This window comes from Lepisosteus oculatus, chromosome 5 (genome assembly GCF_040954835.1).
Source record: "Lepisosteus oculatus isolate fLepOcu1 chromosome 5, fLepOcu1.hap2, whole genome shotgun sequence".
In the NCBI taxonomy this organism is placed as follows: domain Eukaryota; kingdom Metazoa; phylum Chordata; class Actinopteri; order Semionotiformes; family Lepisosteidae; genus Lepisosteus; species Lepisosteus oculatus.
Window position 1 is genome coordinate 38,635,319 of NC_090700.1, and position 20,442 is coordinate 38,655,760.

Here is a 20,442-nt window from a genome sequence, read left to right on the forward strand (position 1 = left end):
GTTAAAGAGTTTGATGGTTTAATGAAGATTTGTTTCCCATATATGGATATTGTGAAAAAGAGCCTCCTGAACAAGAGATGTTGAATGGGGACAAAAAGGCAATTAAAAACATACAAGTACTGCAGACAAAAAGTGGCAGTTTTTTTTAGGGTTAGAGGAAGGGCACATTCATTAAAACAGTCTAAATATATATTTACATGTACATACTCCTACCATGAGCATAAGCTAATGGAAGTCAGCACTAGGCAATGTCCAATGAAAAAATATTACAAATTCCAACAGTGCAGTAGTGGAGACCATTATACGTCCTGCTGTGTTTGAGTGTGAAGAAACCAAGCTTACTGTTTACCAGGTGATTAACTCAAGGTGATCAGGATCTTCATAAACTAGACCACATCAACTCAAAGTGAAGAATGCATCAGCAGCCAACATGACGGGTTGTATCACCTAATCCATTACATCTACCCGACTGCCTTTCAGGTCATTTTTACATCTACTCCTCCCTACACATCAATCAAATTAAAAGGCTACTTTTGTACAACAAAATGCTAAATTTGTTTTAACAGAGTTTAGAACAAAACAATTTAGAAGGTTTCCTTTTGAATTGTATTTCTAAACAAGGAACTGTATGCTTCACTGTGCTTTTACCATGGTTTCATGGTAGTTCATTATACTTTCACCATGGTATATCACACTAATATTTTATGAAGAGAGACTCCTGGCTCTCCTGGTTGTCCAGCTGTGCTGTCATGTGGCAGAAAAGCAAGTGTCAAGTACCAGTACATTGAAATTTACTGCAACCTGCTATGTGCTTCTGGAAGCAGCTGGAGCTTGTTATAGGAGGTGCTACAAGAAAGCAAGTCTCACTAATCAAGGACAATAGAGGCGGCCCCTTGCCAAACAGGAATGTACTCAGGTTTTACCCTCCCCTGAAGTCCAAATAGCCAAAAGGATGTCATTATGAGGCACTTGCAGTTTTAGAAAAATAGACCTGGCTCTTATCTAATGAACAGCTGCATACACAGCTGTAAGATGTTTTCATCCAACATTCAAGTGTGATTCTGAAAGGAATAGCTTAATTGGAAAGAGGTAGTTAAAGCTCAGTGTACATATTTTACACATACACAGACACCTACAGTATTGAGTAAATTGTTGCCTATTTTCAAGGCAAACGACACACTGGAAATAAGTTTTAGAAGCATGAGTAACACAAGAAAGGCTATTACCTAACTACAATAGGTGTTATGAAAGATGTATATAAAATCAGCAGACCTGACGCTCTTATGAGACATCTTGCATATACATTGAGATGAGTAACATTGCATGTCATGGGTGATATACTGTTCAGACTTCCTGTATTGATGTTAGCAAGCACTTCATTCTCAAGAAAATAGGAAATAGACACTCTAAACGGAATTGAAGAAGTGTTACCCATTTATACAGCTGGACCGATTGAAGCAGTCAGGGTTACATATTTCCCTTGTTCAACACCCCACAAGACATGTGAAGGACTTAAACATTTCCTCTCCTGCGGTGGGCCCAGGGGCTTCAGCACTACATCACACTGGCCCCATCAGACCTTTTGAAGAAGCTGCTGTGCTGCAGATGTGTAGCAGCCCAGACCTTCACCGCCGATTTCTCAGATGAAGAATTGGTCATGGATGATATTAGTAGCTCACTCAGAAAGAATATGTGCTAGTAACCAGCCTTAGCCCAGACTATACCACCAACAGGCTCTGACTTAAAACTCACATCTTTTTAAAGAGCTCAGGCATTTATTTTTGGAAATGCCAGACCCTATTTCACATTCCATAAGCTGTAGACTCCAGAAGAAGCCAAGCCAATGTTCTATAGTCCAAAAATCCCAAAACTGAATAAAGGATATTCCAAATGCATCACGTTTTTAAAAACAACGAGGAACATTCAAACAGCATTACCTCTTTGTACCATTTTGGCAGAAAAGCTTCACAAATGCTAGCAGATGGACAATCCTGAAATTCCTAGAATTACTATAAATCCTGAAACTGCAACACAATAGGAGTCTTGGGTCTCCGCTTTGTCAAATGTTTTGGAAAAGATACGACAGGGAAATTGGTGACAGTTGCCTGTTTTTTTTAGGCTGCAAATTATCTTAAAAAGACGTTGCAGTTATAACTTAATTAGTTAATTAGTTATTTAGTTATTAGTTATTTTAAAATAATGCACATGTGAACTGCTCCCTTAAATCAGCACATTTTAACTATAAGAAAGTTGGAACAAGTCAGTTTAAAAGTATTTAGGCACCTGGTTGGAAAGTGTCTTACTTTCAAAGCTCATTCCTAATTCTGAAACTAAAGTGCTCTTTTGTTGATCATAAATTTAATTTGACATGCTCTTCTTGGTTCAAATTCCTTGCTTGTTTACAGAATGTCCTCTAAAACTGTCCTTGGAAAACTTCATGGGTAATACTATTCTGATGGACCCTCTCTGCCTACTGACAGCTTCAGTGGTTTAAATTAATTTATAGATCTTTATCTGGGAAAACCTCTATTACCATAATTTATTGCAGTTCAAACTGAGCCTTCCAAGAGCAACTACTAGGCAGAATTTATTCCAATCTGCTGCTGCCAATGACTGGCAATCAGTACAGTGACCTGAAACTAAACACCTTATGTACTGTATCTGAGGGTGTTTTCTGTTTTGTGATTAAATCCTTTTTGCCTGACACATCACATATGTTTTTGCCTGTAATTGACTTTTATTTTTCCTTTGTTTCACTGCTTTGTCTTCTGTGCAACATAGGTTTAAGCCTCTTGACCATGTCGCCATTGTAAAAGAGAATCTATTCTCCACGGACATATCTGGATAAACACAAGATTATTATTACAGGGGAAGATGAAAGGAGCACCCAGGAGACACTTCCTTGCTGTAATAAAAGAGGAAAACTCAAGCAGTTCTGATGAACAACAAATCACTTACAGTACCTGTTTTCAGATAAAGATGACATGATTTTGATTCTTTCACAGTGGAAACCAATAGGAGTCTGAAAGGATTTTTTTCCTCTATTTTTTAAATCAGGCAGTTAAGCATCGTCACATTAAATCCGGTAGGTAATGGAACAGATACAACATTAAATTTGCATCACTGAGGATGATGACTTTCTTGTAGCAAGAAGGTTACAGTAATATTGTTAGAAAGATTTTAGGAACCTCCTTCTTGCCTTGTATTGAAATTGAACTGAACTCAGAGGTCACCCTAAAGTTGTAGAAGACATTAATTTAAAGTTGCAGCACAAGCGCAAGCACAAGCTCGTAGGTAAGCACAATTACCTACGAGACCCTGGCAACCTGACTTGTTCCCATGTTCATTTACCAAACTGAGAAAACATATTAAACATATAGGTCCCTTAGCAGATAATGTCACATTCTCTGTTTTTTATGATACAAAATGTAAGGTTAAGGAGTAATAAATGTGGTATGAGTGTCAGCACAGGAAAGGTGACTCACATACAGTACTGTACATTGCTTTTGGTACACAAGGATTGAGTCACTATCAGAATGAGGAGCTATTAAACGTCTTTCCAGCCCAATATCCTTACCACTGCTGAATGTAAAGCAATCACATTTCACTGGTCTCATACAAAGGTCATTTCCATGTCAAGTACCTTACCAAGTTATTTTGTTGACAGTCATCCAGGATTTTTTGAGAAGGTAGGATAGTGCAATGAAACCATGGATAATTCTTACAACACTCTTAAACATCATATTTTTTAATTCATCTGAACAACACTGTGAGCAGAATAATAAGAAGAATCATAAACCTATCCATAAAGAACATTTTCTGAACTATTTTTTAAAAAGCATGGGGTAACTTAAACGTCTATTTCCGACAGCAACATGAAAAGCACTTCACAGTCCTAAAAACAGAAGAAAACAAACCACATTCCTTCATGCTTCAATCTGTCAAAACCAAATTTTTTAGGTGATTTATTGCAGTTTACCTGTTCAGACTCTTTCTCTTACTCCAAAGCTCGTCTTCTTCTGAGCTGCAGTGTTCCAGGAACAGACACTGCTTTGAGCTAGTAATCAGGGGGATCTTTAACTCTTTTCAGTCTGGGAATTAATCAGTCAATCCATTTCATTTTTCACACTGAACTGCAGAAGGAAAAACCTCAGATATAGGTAAAATTAAAAGGTAAGCATACAAAATGTTTTATATATAGTGACAAAGTAGATGAAAAGCATCCGATTTAAAATATTAAATGACCAGAAATCCCAAAGTATCTTTCCTTTTCTTTACACCTACTCTATTTTAAACATGAAGGTCTTAATTTAAATTCATCTAATGGAAGACCGGCAGTTTCCTGTTTCTTCAGGATGAGAATCACAAGGAAAATTTAATTTGATTAGACAGATTGTTGGGTTGTCTAGAGATGGTGCAGCTGGGTGTAAATATGTTAACTTTTTTTTTTTTGGAAATGTCAAACCAAAACACGTGGCTTGTGAGAATATTCATTTTCCATTTCTTAGTTTTTTTCATTTTAAAAAAAGCAAAATGAAGCTTTAAAATAAATTTGGCAGAAGCAGCATTTATTACGGTGGAACCAGAGACTGTGCATTTGTGACAAAAAATATTGCATTCAAATAACCCTGTGTCCTAAAAAGCTAAGTGGAGCTCTTGACATGGCAAGTCTCAGGAAGTTAATATCTTCTTGGCACATTTCTGGAAACATCCTTGGAAAGACTTGCTGGCAAATAGGCAATTGTTACCTCCCTCTGCATTGCTAACATCACCTAAGCCTCACAAGGGCAATACAGAACTACAATTTCCTATCTTTCACAAGTTAAAAAAGGTTATAATGGACTAGCATCTCACATTTAACTTTTCTCAAAGACTTTTTCCTTTAAAGGGAGCTGGTAGGGAGTTATTCCTTTGTGTGTCTGCTGTGTCATCTGAAGGCAGAGGCTGCCCTCCTGCTCCTTCTTTGCTAGAAAACTGATCCATCTTTGTTTCTGCTTATCGGATACTCGTCATTCTTGCATTCCTTGTGTAAGCAGAGCTCTATAACCCTGTGGTGCTGCGGGTGAAAGACAACGCTCCTCCGATAGGTGCCGGCTCTTCTGTGGACGCTGCCGCTGATCATTACATCTTACTAATTTTGCTATAATTTAAAAAGGCATCACATGCACAATTGTTGCTTTAAACTGGGAAAAACTAACAGCAGATCTGTTTCGGGGCTGCCGTCTCCTTTTGGCACTGCAGCTAATGAGAAAACAAATCTGTTCGTGATAAGCGCCAATCACGGATATCCAGGCACTGTTTAACCTGCGAGGTTTGGATACCTGCTATTCACAAAGAGGCCCGCGAGTGATGAGGCACAGTGGAGGTCTCAGAGATGAGGGATCCCACAGGCTACTATTGTCTCCTCTAGAGTACATAATCTCAGATATCCCGATTCAATCCCAGATTACCTTATGCCCCCGAAAGGTAGAAGAAACCATGACCTCATCTCAAAACACATTCAGTGCACACCAGGGGATATTAGCACACACGTTTACCAAGAAAAGTCTCCTGATAGCCTCTTTTTAATTTATTTTTGTTAGGCAAGATCACTTCAAGGTTATTTTTACATACTGTATGACCTATCTGTTGGTAATATTTGTGATGTTGAGCTTTCTGTTAACTAAGAAGATATCCATTATCTAACCACCTATCAACAGAAAACAGCATGTCTATTACACATAATATATTCTGAACACTGAACCAGAGATATTTCAAAGGCATCAGTCTCTCTTGCCTACCATGAAAGTAAGAGGCAAAAGGAAACAGATTCCCATTATCCCATGTAATGCTAAACATTTTTTAACAATTTTATTTTTCAAGGTCCAAGCAAGCATGGTCCTTTCTGGACTGTGTTATTCCTCTCTACAGTAGTTGTATGTGAATTTTTACTGTCTGGTCAGCCAGGTCACTATCATCTTTACTTTTTAATTGTCTAGGATGTGTTTTAAATCTAACTTAGAGTGTTTATAGTAACTGGCCTTGGCCGTTTACAAATAGAGTTCGGAGAGAGACTGGATGAGTTTATGATCACCTGAGAAAATCTAAAGCTTCAATAATCTAACAATGACAAAAATACATACAGGAGTACTTAGGATTGATTCATTCATTTGCCAGTTTTCTGCAATTTTCCTCAATGCTTTACCCCGTACTTTAGATATGTACAGCACAACACTCTATAATACAGTATACACAACTATATGAGTACTGAGCATATAGACAGGCTGTTAGAAATTAGAGTTATATTTCAGGCTACCATGACTACAACACTGAGCCTATCCAAATAGTTAGTATGCCTCTTTCACCCAGCCTTGAAATAGTTCAAGGAATTCCTATTTCCTGTCTTATATACTGTATGCATTCAAGTAAAGCAATCTGATTACAGATATAAGATCTGATATAATGATTTACATCTATACAATATACCCAAATCATGTTTGAAGCTTAGCTTTGTTTATACTCTCCTCAAAGTTTGGTGGTGCTGTCCTATTTAGGTCCTGGGATTTCCAGAATCCGCATCCCATCCCATCCATGGTATTTCTTTCCTTGTGTTTTCTACAAAATCTCCATTCAGGCTGGCAGGGAAATCCCAGAGTTTATATGAGTGGTGAATGGGGAAAGCACTACATCACTCAAGTGAGAGTCTGGCAGAATTCCCCCTCGTTAGTTTGCAGTAGCTGTTAGTGTCTGACCTCTCACCTCAAACTTCCAGCCTCCACTCTCCACAAACGCAGTAGAATTCCTTTCCAAACGGAAGGGCTCACAATGCACTCAGTCTCAAGTGGGCAGGTGACACAAAGAGGTGGAAATTCCAAGAGTCTAATCTCATTTTGCATGCTGACATACTTGTTTGCCCCCACTGCTGTCTACAACAGCCTTAACAACTTACTTTACAGACCCCTCTAACAAAACCCAGCAAGTTCAAGTTTATTGTCATTATACTCATACACAGGTATATGGTACAGTATAACGAAATGCTATTTAGCTAGCTCTCAGACAGTAAGTAGGTGCAATAATACAATTATGCAAGAAAAGAAAGGCAGAGACAACAGGGAATGTGCAAAACAACAACAGGCAATGTGCAACAACAGTGTAAGAAGTTGTAAATATACATACTGTGGAATACTCCACTTCTTATCTTAAGGAATCCTGATTTCTACATGCTTGCTTTCTTGTTTAGAAACAGGCTAAGGAAACAGACTTCTTATCTGTCTTCTGACAAAACTTCCTTGAAGTGTTTCTGATTTCCTTCAATATACACATATTTGAAACTCAGGGTTTCAACAGAGGGGATCAGTACATAACTCTGAAAACTGTCAATAGTCCAGATTAGGAGAAAAGGGCATCTATTCTCCAATATCTGTCAACACCATGAGCAGTTACTATGCCCATTTAGCAGAACTCTAAAGACACAAAAGTAATGTATTTTTAAGTATACAAAAGCAAATAAGGATGAGATGGTGTTCCAGGAAAAAAAAGAATTGCATCATTGTACCACATTAAACTGGTATGAGGCAGAATCAGGCATCTTTTTTCTCCTATTTTTCCCATACAGAGTCTTCAAACCGATACTTATTGTACAACACCATTATGGAACCTGGAAGTATAAAAAGATGGAATGTTGAAATTAAAATCAGATGCATGGTGTAAAATTACAGAATTTTCCACCTTTACTGCTTCAACAGCTGGTGTAGAAATTCATGTTGCTCACTGCTCACTAAAGTCTTTCAAACAATTGCACACAGAAAATATCAAACGGAAGATTAACTCTGGATTCTGAAATATGTTGCAAGATCCAGTGGATCTTTTTTCAACCCCACATGATTACATTTTGGAAGGGCAACTCCACATAATTATTTTTGATCATACCGATAGTTTTGAATCGCCATATTACACTTAGCTTTACAGCTACGACTCCTGAACTGAGTGGGGAGAATGACACACGGCACACTCCTGAGACATGCCCACTTGTCCGGTGCCAGATCTCCCATTAGGCACAGTGCCTAGGGCCTACGAAGCCGAGAAACACTAGTGACTAATGAAAAATGAGCTGAAACAACATGCTTGCGATTGACTCTAGGTGCTCCAAATCAATAATCATATGCTATCAAGCGGCTGTTGTAGAAACTAGAAGTATCGAAGTGATGGTGACGCTCGACTTGCTCCAGCAATCAAGTGGTTTAGCATTAGAATAGTTTAAAGTGCATCATGTCACGTAATTCAATTGGTGTTTACCCCTCTTTTTGCACATTTCGGAGTGAAAGTGCCTAAGGACTACGAGCACCAGAATCCAGCCCCGCACCTGTCAGAGCCATTTATCTATTGACAGAGTGCAGATCCCATGAAGCTTTAGAGAGTTATCCCAGAATGGTGGAGTGGTGTGTCTCTCGCCGATATCTCTGCAAGAACCCAATAGCTCACAGGTACAGTATGGCTGCTTTTTCATAAATGTACAAGAAACTCCCTAAATCTAACTAAGCCTATACTGTTTCAGATCCAAAGGCACCATGATTAAAAAAAGAAGTCAGACGTCAGCTGGCTTTCACCTCAACAAATCCTACAACAGCTGCTGGAGCTGTAAAGGTGGAAGCAGAAACAGTATATTATTTTTTAAAAGATGGTCTTCTTCCCTTTGCCAGTTTTATTAATATGTGATTTTTCAGTGTATCACTATGTAATAACAGCACTTGTCTGGAAAATTATATTTGGCCAGTGAAAACTCACATAATTCAGGAAAATTGGGGAAGCCAAACTCTGGTTCGCTGTTCAGCAGGTTTTATGGGTTTCTTTACATCCTTAGCTTCTCAAAAATAGGAAAGGTTTTAAAACTTGTCCAATTAAACAATAAAGGAATTCACTTAAGCAATTAAGGGCTCAGATGGAAAGAAAACCAGAAACCCTCTGCCCCCCCCCCACAACTGGAGTTACAATCTCCTGTTTTAATTGGTAGCAAGTAAAGTCGGCAATCTCTTTCCTCAGAGGTCAGTCTATGGAAGGAAGGCAGTTGGGAGGGTGTGGGAGGGGTCCGATTGTCCGACCTTCGCTGTTGAAGCCTGAGCTCTAGTTCAAAAACTCGAGAAATGAAGGAGTCAAGTGAAGGGAAGTCCAGGGGCAGGTGCACAACGTGATCCTTGAGTTCATCAGAAAATCCAAAGCGGAAGTAGTGAATCAGGGCATCGTGATCCCAAGCGAGTTGAGCAGCCAGAAAACGGAATTCGGAAGAGTAGTCCTGAAAAGAGCGAGATCCTTGAGTAAGGGAAGTGAGGCGTGCAACAATGAGGTGGTGAGAGTGCAACTGCCCAAAGGCAGATTGTAGAGCTGTCTGAAAAAGGTGGAAGTTAGCAGTCTCAGGAGCGTTTCGAGAAAGGAGATGTCCAGCCCATTCCAGAGCTCGTCCAGAAAGGCAAGATACCATAAAAGCAATTCTTTCTCCATCGGTGGGGAAGCAGTCTGGGCGGATGTGGAAAGCCATCTGACATTGAGTCAGAAAGCCCTGACAACTGGAGGAGTCGCCATCAAATTTTTCCGGGAGGGGAGGGGGTAGAAGATTAATTTGTGTTTGAAGCGGGGGTGCAGGAGCAGGAGCTGCAGGTGGGGGAGACGGTGGAAGTGCAAAGTGGTCAGCTAGTTGCTGGACTGCAGTAGTTAGCAGGTCCAGGTTCCGGGAGTGTTCAAGGAGAATAGAAAGTTGACTCTGGTCCGCTGGATCCATTTTAATACGGCTCACTATTCTGTCAGGGAACCAATACGTGGAATAGGAGGATCCTTATGCGTGACCGGAATCCCACAGGACACAGAGTAGCAAAGGGACAATCCAAAAGACAAAATCCAAAGGCTGGGTCGATAAGGGAGGCAGAGGGTCCGGTAACGAGAGATATTCAAAACAATTCAAAGGCAAAATCCAGAAGGCGAGGTCAAGAGGCGGAAGCAGAAGATTCCTAACGGGAGATCAGTCAAAAGGTTAGGAAACGCGCACTGGAGAATACTAAGATAGGCTTCTCAATAGTGAGCGTGGGAAGGTGTGCGAAGGGGGTTTAAATACTGAAAGGAAAGGGGTGTGATTGGATGATTGGTTAGGGAGTGAGAATTTGAGGAATCTGATGCATGTGAGAATGTGCTGGGTTCAATCAGGGATGAGATTGGGAAGCAGAGGTTCCGGGAATGTAACGTCGTTTGCGAGGGAGAGTGTGGGGCGTGACACACACTCGTCCATCATGGCACATACACTCACACTCACAGCAAAGGCAATTTTCCCAGAAGACAATTAACATACCAGTGTGTCTGTGGACAGTGGGAGGAAACCAGAGCACCCAGAAGAAACCCACACAAACGCAGGGAGAGCACACAAACTCCACACAGATAGCACCCTAGGTCTGGAATTGAACCCAGGGCCCCAGTGCTGCAAGGCAGCAATGCTAATTATTGTGCCACCTGACTAAATACTACTACCTATAAATAAATACTGACTAATGAACTTCACTATAGAACACCATGCACATTCTTCATCTCCTTTTCTAACAATGACTCTGTCCAAAAAATGCAGTGCTGCTGTCATTAAAGATGATAACCCTAAGGAGAATACAAAAAGGACATGTACTTTCATTATAATGGATTACTGGCAAGCGTCAGGCATTAAAATCTTTTAACTTCACGCCAGCCAGAGACACTAAATAAACTTGAACATTTAAGATCACTAGTGAGGCCAGATACAAGGTCTGAGCAAAATTAAGCTCTCAGTCAAAGAAATAATTTAATAGAGTACCGTTACGGGTCGTTTTCTCCTCGTGCTGCAAAACAGATTGTCTCACATCAGGAAACCACTGAGATAACATCGAGCGACGGCAGCATGACCCAGTTCTTCACAGGAAAGAAAAGAGGAATGCTAGTTGATTGACTCCAGATTATGGCTGCCTTTAGCATGGAGCTTCTTCGGCTCGTCTTCATCTCCTTCAGAAGCAGCAGCATGACTTCAGACTTCGGTTTCGTGCTATGGAATCTAAGTCAAGTCATACTATCCCAATTCATTTCTCATCGATTTGGCCATTTTAAGAGACCTCTTAAGGCGCCCAGCTCATCTAATTATTCTTCTCTGACAGCTTTGGCAGGCGGACGATAGCTCAGGTGTTCCTCTGAACATGGGAAATGAGATTGGGTGCATTTCACAGCCGTATATTTCTCAAGACTTTGCAATGATGAAAAAACCCAAGTTCTAAACCCCTAGAGGAGAAATAAAAGCGGTCTTTTAAAAATATGATTTTCAGCCACAAATTCCCACACAAATCTTTGCATCAGTAAAAAAACAAAACAAAAGTTCAATACAAAGGAAATAAATTAAAAGGAACAACTGCAGAGAAGGACAATAATGTGAAACATACTGTACAGTACTTGGCCAGGACTTTAAAGCCTGAGACAACAATCTCATGTGCCAGGTGTTATTTCCTTCCATCTTTACACATACTGTACAGTAGATTCCAATGCAAATATTTGTGAAAAGCCTGTAAAAGGTGTTAATCCTAACTTGCACTGGCATATAACTACCCCAAACCACAAGAAATTAAATCATAAAACTATATGAAGTGCATTCTAATATACTGTATCTGTGGATATAAACTCCTTGTTATTAGACATTACAACTCTAGGATATAGCAATTTGTTTTATTGAAACTGTGGTGCTAAACACCACCACCAAAAGAATAAACCTTTGGGCCTACTTCAAGCCTGACAACACAAGGTAAAAATGACAAGTGGAAATTAAGCTCCCTGAGGCTAACAGCCTTTTTGTAACCTCTCCCACAGGTTCTAAAGTTTGCCTCATCACATTCGGGACTTCACATTTTCTGCTAATGTCTGAGATACACTGGAAAGCCCCACATGAGGCTGCAGAGGCACACAAGATATGAGGTAACAGACATTACATAGCTTATTTTGGTATAAGGACTGGCCAGTGAGAAAACAAGAAGAGGGTGAGAAATAAAAACAAGTGTGGAAAGTCCTTCAGTTGCTAAGAGACAGTCTCTGCTTTGAAGAAGTAGCAAGTCTGCATTTTAATGGTGTGCAACCTTTGTATTTCAAATTCTTACAGCAAAATGTACAAATAAGTGGATGTTGTAAGCATTCTCTTTCACCCCAGCTTGTTGTTGTGCGTGACAAGATGCTGAATTAGAAACAGCTATTTCTTCAACTTTCTTTCTGTTGGTCTCTCTTTTTAAAGTGGAATTCCTCGCCTAACAAAGCCAGGACTGAGATAATGCCAGCCTGTTTCTGGTTAAAAACTCTTTTAAAATGTCTGTTCAAGATGGTTTTCCACAAGCTATAAGTTACTCAAAGAAAGGCGTGGATGCAGTCGGGACAGAGGACTGTTGCTCTATAGAAATGTACAGTATGCTAGAAATGTAACTGAGAGATATATAATCAGAACTTTAGTTTTTCCACTTAAGAGATCCTTGAGTTTCAGAGTGCTGCTCATATCTTTACACCCTAAAGTCAATAATTAGGGGGAAAGACACCCAGATTTCACATAGTAGATAAGATCATTAATGGAAAAAGTCCTCTAAATGCATTTTAATGCATTCCAAGATGCCTCAGGCAAGTACATATTCTACTCCCTCGACAACACATTTATGAATTTTAACCTGCGAACAACTGAACACTTTCTTCAGGTACAGTATCTCCAGGTGGGAAAAAAATACTACAAGAAGAGTTAACTTTGATTTCATCTACTGAATCCAAAAGTGTAATCTGTCAGGCCAGCAGTGAAACATTGGTGAAAGACAACTATCCCCCCACCAGCTTTTCTTGGATGACTACAGCCAGCCTCATACCAAACCAGACACTGTTCTGATGCTGACAACGCTTGTGGTGCACCTCTCTGGGAATGCCAACATGCGAGTCAAAACCCGTACTGCTTTGAAAAGACAAACCGAATCAAGAGCAGCATGGTGGCACATGATTAGAATTGCTGCCTTGGAGCTCCAGGGTCCTACCTGTGTGGAGTTTCTATGTTCTCCCTGTGTTAGTGTGGGATTCCTCCAACAGTCCGAAGACATGCTGGTAGGTTAATTGGTTTCTGGGAAAATTGGCCCAGGGGTGACTGTGTCTATATCTCGCGAAGGACTGGTGTCCAGTCCTGGGTGCACTGTACCTTGTGCAAGATGCTTGCTGGGATGGGCCCTGGCTCTCCCACAACCCTGTATTGGGTAAAGCAGTTAGAAAATGGATGGATAGAAATTAAACCAACAGACTCCAATGTTATCATTACTGTTAACATCAACCAGACATTGAGCCAAAGCTCTGTTCTTTGTAAAAAAAAACAGCCCAATTCACTTAGAGAATGACCAAAAGTGCAAGAGGTTTACAATCTTCTTATGTTAAACCTTTCCTAGAAGTGGTAAAAGAGGATGCAGTGTCATTTCCAGAAATATAAATCTGTCATCCAGAATATATTCATAGTTAACTGGACAAAGAGATTAAAAAAGAAGCAGTAAATGGTATCTGTGAGGGCTACAATTTATACTTACACATACAAATGCATGACAAAGGTATTAGTGTGGATCTGAGGAATTTGAGTGGGAGACTCACCTGCTCGATAACAGTAAATGCTTTAATCCAACACACCAATCACAGCATTCTCCCTCCACACTCTCAGAACAACAAAATCTGTGTATTTATTTTAACCCACTCCCTACCCCCACCACCTTTAACAATCCCAATGTAGGCAGTATATTTCCAGTCTTTGGGCTCAGTGAGCAACGTGCAGTATATACCAGAAGTACAGTATACTGGTTGGACACCTTGCTGGGGTGCTAGCAATAATGCCCCAGAACAACCTATGTGTTTGCTACTGTATGTATTTACCTTACTTTCCTGCAGTCTTCCACAACTTACTTTATGATTAATGTGCTTTACTCTGCTTTTCAACTTCGCACACATAATGAGAGGACAATTAGTCCACCTGTTTGATGTCCTATTATTGTTGCGCACTGAAGTTAAAAAAGAGAGTAATCTCAGTAGCCTAATGGTGTATCTTGTTTTTAAGTCTGTTCCCTTTTCTAACACAATTGTAACTCTGAGCATCTCACCTCAAAATGCACAGTCACTGAAGGGAGACAGGATGTGTAAACCACACATTAGTCATCATTAGCACATATTCACAATGCTGGTTGTCGGTACTATGCTGTCAGTGACAGTGAAAGCAAGGAAAAATCTTAGCCATGCTGTGACTGACTTCTCAATTTCTATTCCAAACATCCACTTGAATGACTTTCAAGAATGCACTGGTCAAAACAAAACTTCTCACTGTATAGTCCTCTCAAATCCCTTAATCATAGTTAACCATAAAAAAGTATTGAAAAACAAAAGGCACTGCAACATTTCAGGCACACACAACATCTCTTTCTGGTATGATAATTTCATAAAGATTCATGTAAATTAAAACCATTTACCTCCTATATATATATAATGTGTGACAAAATTATACATTTTTCTTGGTTTTTGTAACAGCATCTTCTGAGCTTAGTTAAACATCTCATTTTGATTATTTCCTGTGGTTGTTGTGGCAACACTGTGTAACCCATTCCAGTTAAATGAAATATGCTGAATCTTTTTTTTGGCAGATGTCAGAAGTCCATCGGGGGATGAATTTCTGAGCGAATAACCTACCAGGTGAACTATCTTAAATGAAAAAACGTCCACCCTAGCTGACTTCTTATTGTGTCAGAGTAGCATAAAGACAAGAGATTTAATAAGTCTTCTCCAGTGACATGTGCCTTCTGGAGCCTAAAAATCAACACCTACTGTACCTATTAAAGGGAAAACATTAATGTTTTCATATCTGCATGCCCCTTATCTGGTTTCACAGGCGGCTGGCTTTAATAGACATTGTAGTGACAAAAGAAAAAAGCTTTGCCTACTTTAATATTACTTAACTCCTCAGGTCTGTCTGGGTATATATCCACAAGGAGGTCTTGACATGTGCAAGGGCTGGATGCTTCATAAGACCCTGCGTACTGCAAAGCCCCAATATGGCTTAACCATTATACAAGGGGAATACTGTTTCCCTGAATTAATTCACCTTCAGGTATTGGAGAGTGTAATCATGACTCTAAAGAGGAAATTGCCATTGCTTTTTAAAAGCAAGCTCTTCAACCTATAGTATGCATATCAACCTGGACTATAAAGAAAAATGTAGTCAATAATTTGTAATTATCAACAAGGTCATCAGCACTTCTTATTAAGAAGGGCTAAAATACACATACAGTAGGTAAGGCAGGATAGGGAGTACTGCTCATCTTTAAAATCATGTGAATTATACAAAGATGAAGAAAGATACAAAAACAGAATTAATTTATTGTGACCTCAGATGGCTTACAGAGCAGTACAACACTCAAAATAGTGAACTTAAATATATGTCAATGTTTCAAGCTACAGAGCAAGAAGGCAGAACATAGAACAAGCCTTAATTAATTAATGATAACTTGGAATTGATAAATTTCACTTCATTGAAACCAGACCAAACTCATAAGATAAGCTCAAATGTATTGTCCTAAGATCACAGAGCTTCTGTGCATTTGAATACATCACAAACCATTAAACATCACATCTATTGCATGTACTGTACATAAAGTGTTACAACATATTCATGACATATTGTGCTTACGTAGTTTGTTACAGCATAACCAGTTTATATTGACACAATAGCATTTACCCTTGCCATTTATTTGTATTAATTGCTTAAACAGATAAGGGAACAAATTAATATTTGCATTATTTGATCTTTATTTGGAAGTCTTTCCCAGAGAGAAGAATTTGATGCTCAGAATTAAGAATATTAAAAGGATCTGATATATATTTTTTTGCATGTCTAATCATGGATTGTTCAAAACTTGTCTGCAAGGAGGAGTGCTGCTTCGCTCCCATATCCTTCATTGCGGTTTGGACAAGAGGGGTGATTCTTTCTCTTAATCAGACTGTTAAATTACCAAACCACGCTGTTATACCATATCTAATAATGCTCTCAATTACGGTGTGGCAAACTAAACAGGAGATTTATTTCCTGTCTAAAACTCTAAACACTTAAACTTTGTAGAAAATACAAACACTGCTAAACTCTGGAGTAAACACTCTCAACCTGAATAGTCCAGCTCAGGTTGCGGTCTATACTGTATATATTCCTAAATACATGAATTAAACGAGGTAATACATTTCTTGTGAATCACTACATATGAATGGTCACCAACAGTACCAAAGTTACACATTCAAATTCAGGTTATGTTTGTCACACCATTACACAAACCTACAGTATGAACTTGACACATACATAGACAAACCACTTTCTCTATACAGTAAGCCAAGCACAGGGGTATCATCTGAAAATGTAATTTAGTTGCCTTGACTACTGGAATATTTTTGAATATTTTTACACTTACTGTAATCTAGCAGTAGGTCACTTCAAACTATTATGTTTCAATTTGTTAGTAATCTGCGTGGTTCTTCAATATTTTAATTAGTATTATTAACCTTATTAACCTCCAGTCATCAACAGCACACAAGCTCTAAATAATTTTCACAAAACGTTTTTGCTCCAAGTGCTAAAAAACATACTGTACATGGTTCTGCAATGTCCGTTTCTAATTCCATGCTCTACATTATTTTTAAAATGCTTATCTCCAGATGTTTGTAAACTCTTCCTAATACAGTCTCAACATTGGAATTCACAGAGGAGTACTTGAGTTCAGTCTCAGGAAATGACTGTAGGTATCTGAGCCAATGATGAACCAATAATTTAATTACAGTACTTGAAATTCAGTAACAGTTACAGAGGAGAGACTGAAGAGAATCTGTGGTTCAAAATTTAAATTCACACATGAACATTGCATTCACTCTCTTCTATCTGTATTGTTAACTTGCTCCATTCAAAGGAAATCAGAAGGATTATGTTGTCTTGATGTGGTTTTTGCTGAAAGTAGCACAAAAAAAACAAAAGAACAAAGTCAAGAAATGACTTGAAAACATAACACTTTCAGAAACACATGGGAATGAGTTGACAGTGCTGACAAATGGAGACCAGGTCATTTTATACTCACCACAATTTATACACCTGAGGACTAGCTAAATATTAAAATATTTAATATAGCACCTTTCACTGTAAATTTCAATAACCGATATAACAAATCAATAGTAAATAAAGCAGAATTAAAAGCTAGAGTACAAAAGTGAGTTAAGACTGCCTGCATCGCATGATCTGACATGGGCTTGGAGAATCAGAGCTGGAGTCTTGGAACAACAGAACAGATAGCTCTGCCTGCCAGTGTTCAAAGCCTTATATTGGGAACTGATAGGACGCCTGTGTCTGAAGAGAGCAAATAATTGGGTGGGTTAACAGTTCACCACACTGTTCAGTCCCATAAAAGCTGAGCAGCAATATTCTGAACCTTATTCTGAAATACACTGAACTACATTAATCACACCTGAAAAACACATCATGCTTGTATTACATTTCCTGCATCAGACCTGGAGAGCCAAGCTTTTCCTGAACATTAAAGACTCCAAGGGTACCAGATACAAGTATCAAAAGTCAGCCCAGCAGACCTCTTCAGAACAAAGTGGAACAACAACCAAGCGGCACAAGTGGAAACTATGAGGAAGTGCACTTAAATCCGAGAAGAGGATGAGATTTACCCAAAGGGCTGTTGGGAGTATAGAACAAGCTCTCCTGACAAGATGAAGCCAATATGATGGCTGGATGAGATCTTTGGAACTACCAAATGGACTACATCGGCCAAATGGGCTCCTCTTGTTCATAGCTTGTGTTACTTATGTTGGAGACTTTATGTAAACATGCAGCTAAGAGAAATTTTACAAAGATGAAAAATATATTTGTCCTGCAATCATTCTCAAATGCAAGGCATGGGTCATGAGTTCAGAAGACAATGCTTTGTCATTGTTATTTTGTAAAACACGTCCTCAGAGTTCTTGGACTGTTTCCTGTCCCAGGGCAGAACAATTAAAAAAAACGTACTATTCACAAAAGATGGAAGATATACAGACAAGATTGAACGAAGAACAAAAATAGTGCCAGCAAAGTCCAACAGGAAAGGAATTACTAAAATAAAGAGCACAGAACGGAAGACAAGACACTGACCTCTGAATGCAGTGGAAATGTGGACCTTAAGGAAGGAAGTCATAAGGGGACTGAAGAGTTTTGAAATGTAAATATGGAGAAAAGCGCATTAAACATTAAAACAAAGAATGCTCTACTGCAGTAGCAGGTCAAAGAAATTGCTTAATGAACACTATAAGAGAACAGGCATATAGTAGCTCTGTTCAATGTGTCAAAGGCGGAATAAAAGGTTCAATCATTTGGGTGAAATTTAATCTAGGTGTGCATAGTCACAACATCCAACCTCCACCCCCATATTATACTCAACCCTGAACCTGTCCAGCAGGTTTTCTAGACATCCACTAAGTCATAATGTTCCAAAGATACACTGTACTGATCACAGACAGGGAACAATTTCACTGCATTTGCCTCCAAGAAGAACATGAGTCTTACAGTCTGGGGGCAGCATGGTTGCAAGGCAGCCGGTGCTGCTGCTTTACCACTCCTGGGTCCTCGAATGGACTTCTGTCAGGGGGAGCTTCTCTGGGGAGCTTGTACAGTATGTGGGAAAATCTAGCTTCCTTTCACAGTCTGACGATATGTATAGATTAGGCATTTCTAAATCATTTGTACCTTGTGGTGGGATACCTTGAGGCATTCCATCCACGTTTTGGCTGTGGAGCCTTGCACCCATCGCCTACCAGCTGAGACTCCAGCTGACAGCAACCCAGTATTGAACTATTGAAAATGGAAGCATGGTTCACTACTCAAGGCCTGGCGATCTTGCAGGTCTGACTGGGATCTTTAGATCACAGCATCTGTTTGAGCATTTCACGTGCAACTATAGATAAAACTATATCCCTCAAAGGAATTAGATCTGCTTGTGGGATACAGGAAAATAAACAATGTTGCAGAAACAATATACTCCGAAAACATTTTGTTTCTAAGTCTTTTATTGGAAGTGTCTTGACATACTGTTTCACTTGCTGGTTTGGTAACATGAGTACTATTGATTGTAATGGGCTGGGAAAATTAGTCAAAATAAGTAAAGGAACAAATAAACGTTTATTCCCTTAAGGAAAAGAAAAGAAACACGTTTTGGCTGTGGAGCCCTCTTCAGGTCACCTGAAGAAGAGTCACCTTCAGGGCCTGCAGACCGCTCCACAGCCAAAACATTGTGTTTCTTTTCTTCTCTTTTCAGCATGGAATAAACCTTTACTTGTTCCGTTGCAATTTATGCATGTTGACACCGCTACCTACTTGAATTTTGTCAAAATAAGGGAAATCAAACCACCTTAAAATCTTCTACAAACAGAGGGTAGTAAAGAAAGCAAAATGTATTATAGATTGCGTTTCTCACCCCCTCCACTGCAAGTTTACACTTCTCCCATCTGGGAGATACCTCTGTGTCCACAGGTGTAATACAGAAAATCTTTCATCCTCACTGCAATACCTCTTTCAAATATTGTATCATAACTATCTTGCTGTAGCACTGTTGCACTGACTTCTTAGTTTGGTAAGTTTTGACCATCACTTTGTTATGAATTTCCCCAAATGGGACAATAAAGCTTTAATTAAAATATCCCCTGTGTGCATCAGTCTGGTGCTCTTTCAGAGATCTGTAAGCAATTCAATTAAGCACATACTGTATAGAAAAAATACAGCTTGGTAAAATGCTCATCTTGTTCTGCACATTAATATTCTGTGCCACCAATGTACAACTTGCTCTTTGAAATAAACATTTGAGTGAGTCCTAATTAAATCATAAATTTGCAGCCTGAGGCCTTAATGTCTGTGGTATTTTTAAATGTTTCACAATAGCAGTTTCTGTCTGTCGCACCAGTTTAAAAGCGAAAAGGGCTGTTTGGACCATTTTAGCAGAGCAGAACTTCGTCAGTCACTGCTGATATTGCATTCCATTCTATTCAGAAAGAACACACACACTTTCTTGTTCACAGAATTCAAGGCTCCTGCTCGATCGGCCATTTTATTTTTTTAGTAATATGCTCAACTTAAAAATAGATTAAATTTCTCATGGTCTCTGAGTTTTTGGCATTCCCCATGAACAGGATGAACATCAAAATCAGGGATGAGCTGGGCCGAGATGCAGTTCGCCACCGGTAGCATCAACTCAATGTACTGTGAACAAAAATACTGAATAATTACTTTCTTAAAAAAGAAAAAAGAAAAATACTATGCCTCAAGTTTTTTTCCAGCATGTGCTCTTCAGAAGAAATTCTTGCATGATAAGAATAATGATTCCTGTAATAATTAACAGCTTCACAATAACGTTCTTAATCAGATCA

The 20,442-nt window shown here is 39.1% G+C and overlaps 1 protein-coding gene across 3 annotated transcripts in view; it reads right to left on the bottom strand.

Annotated features, from left to right (window-relative positions):
• Window positions 1-20,442, bottom strand: part of optc (opticin) — a 133,959-nt gene that overhangs the window by 63,455 nt on the left and 50,062 nt on the right. The window lies entirely within an intron of this gene.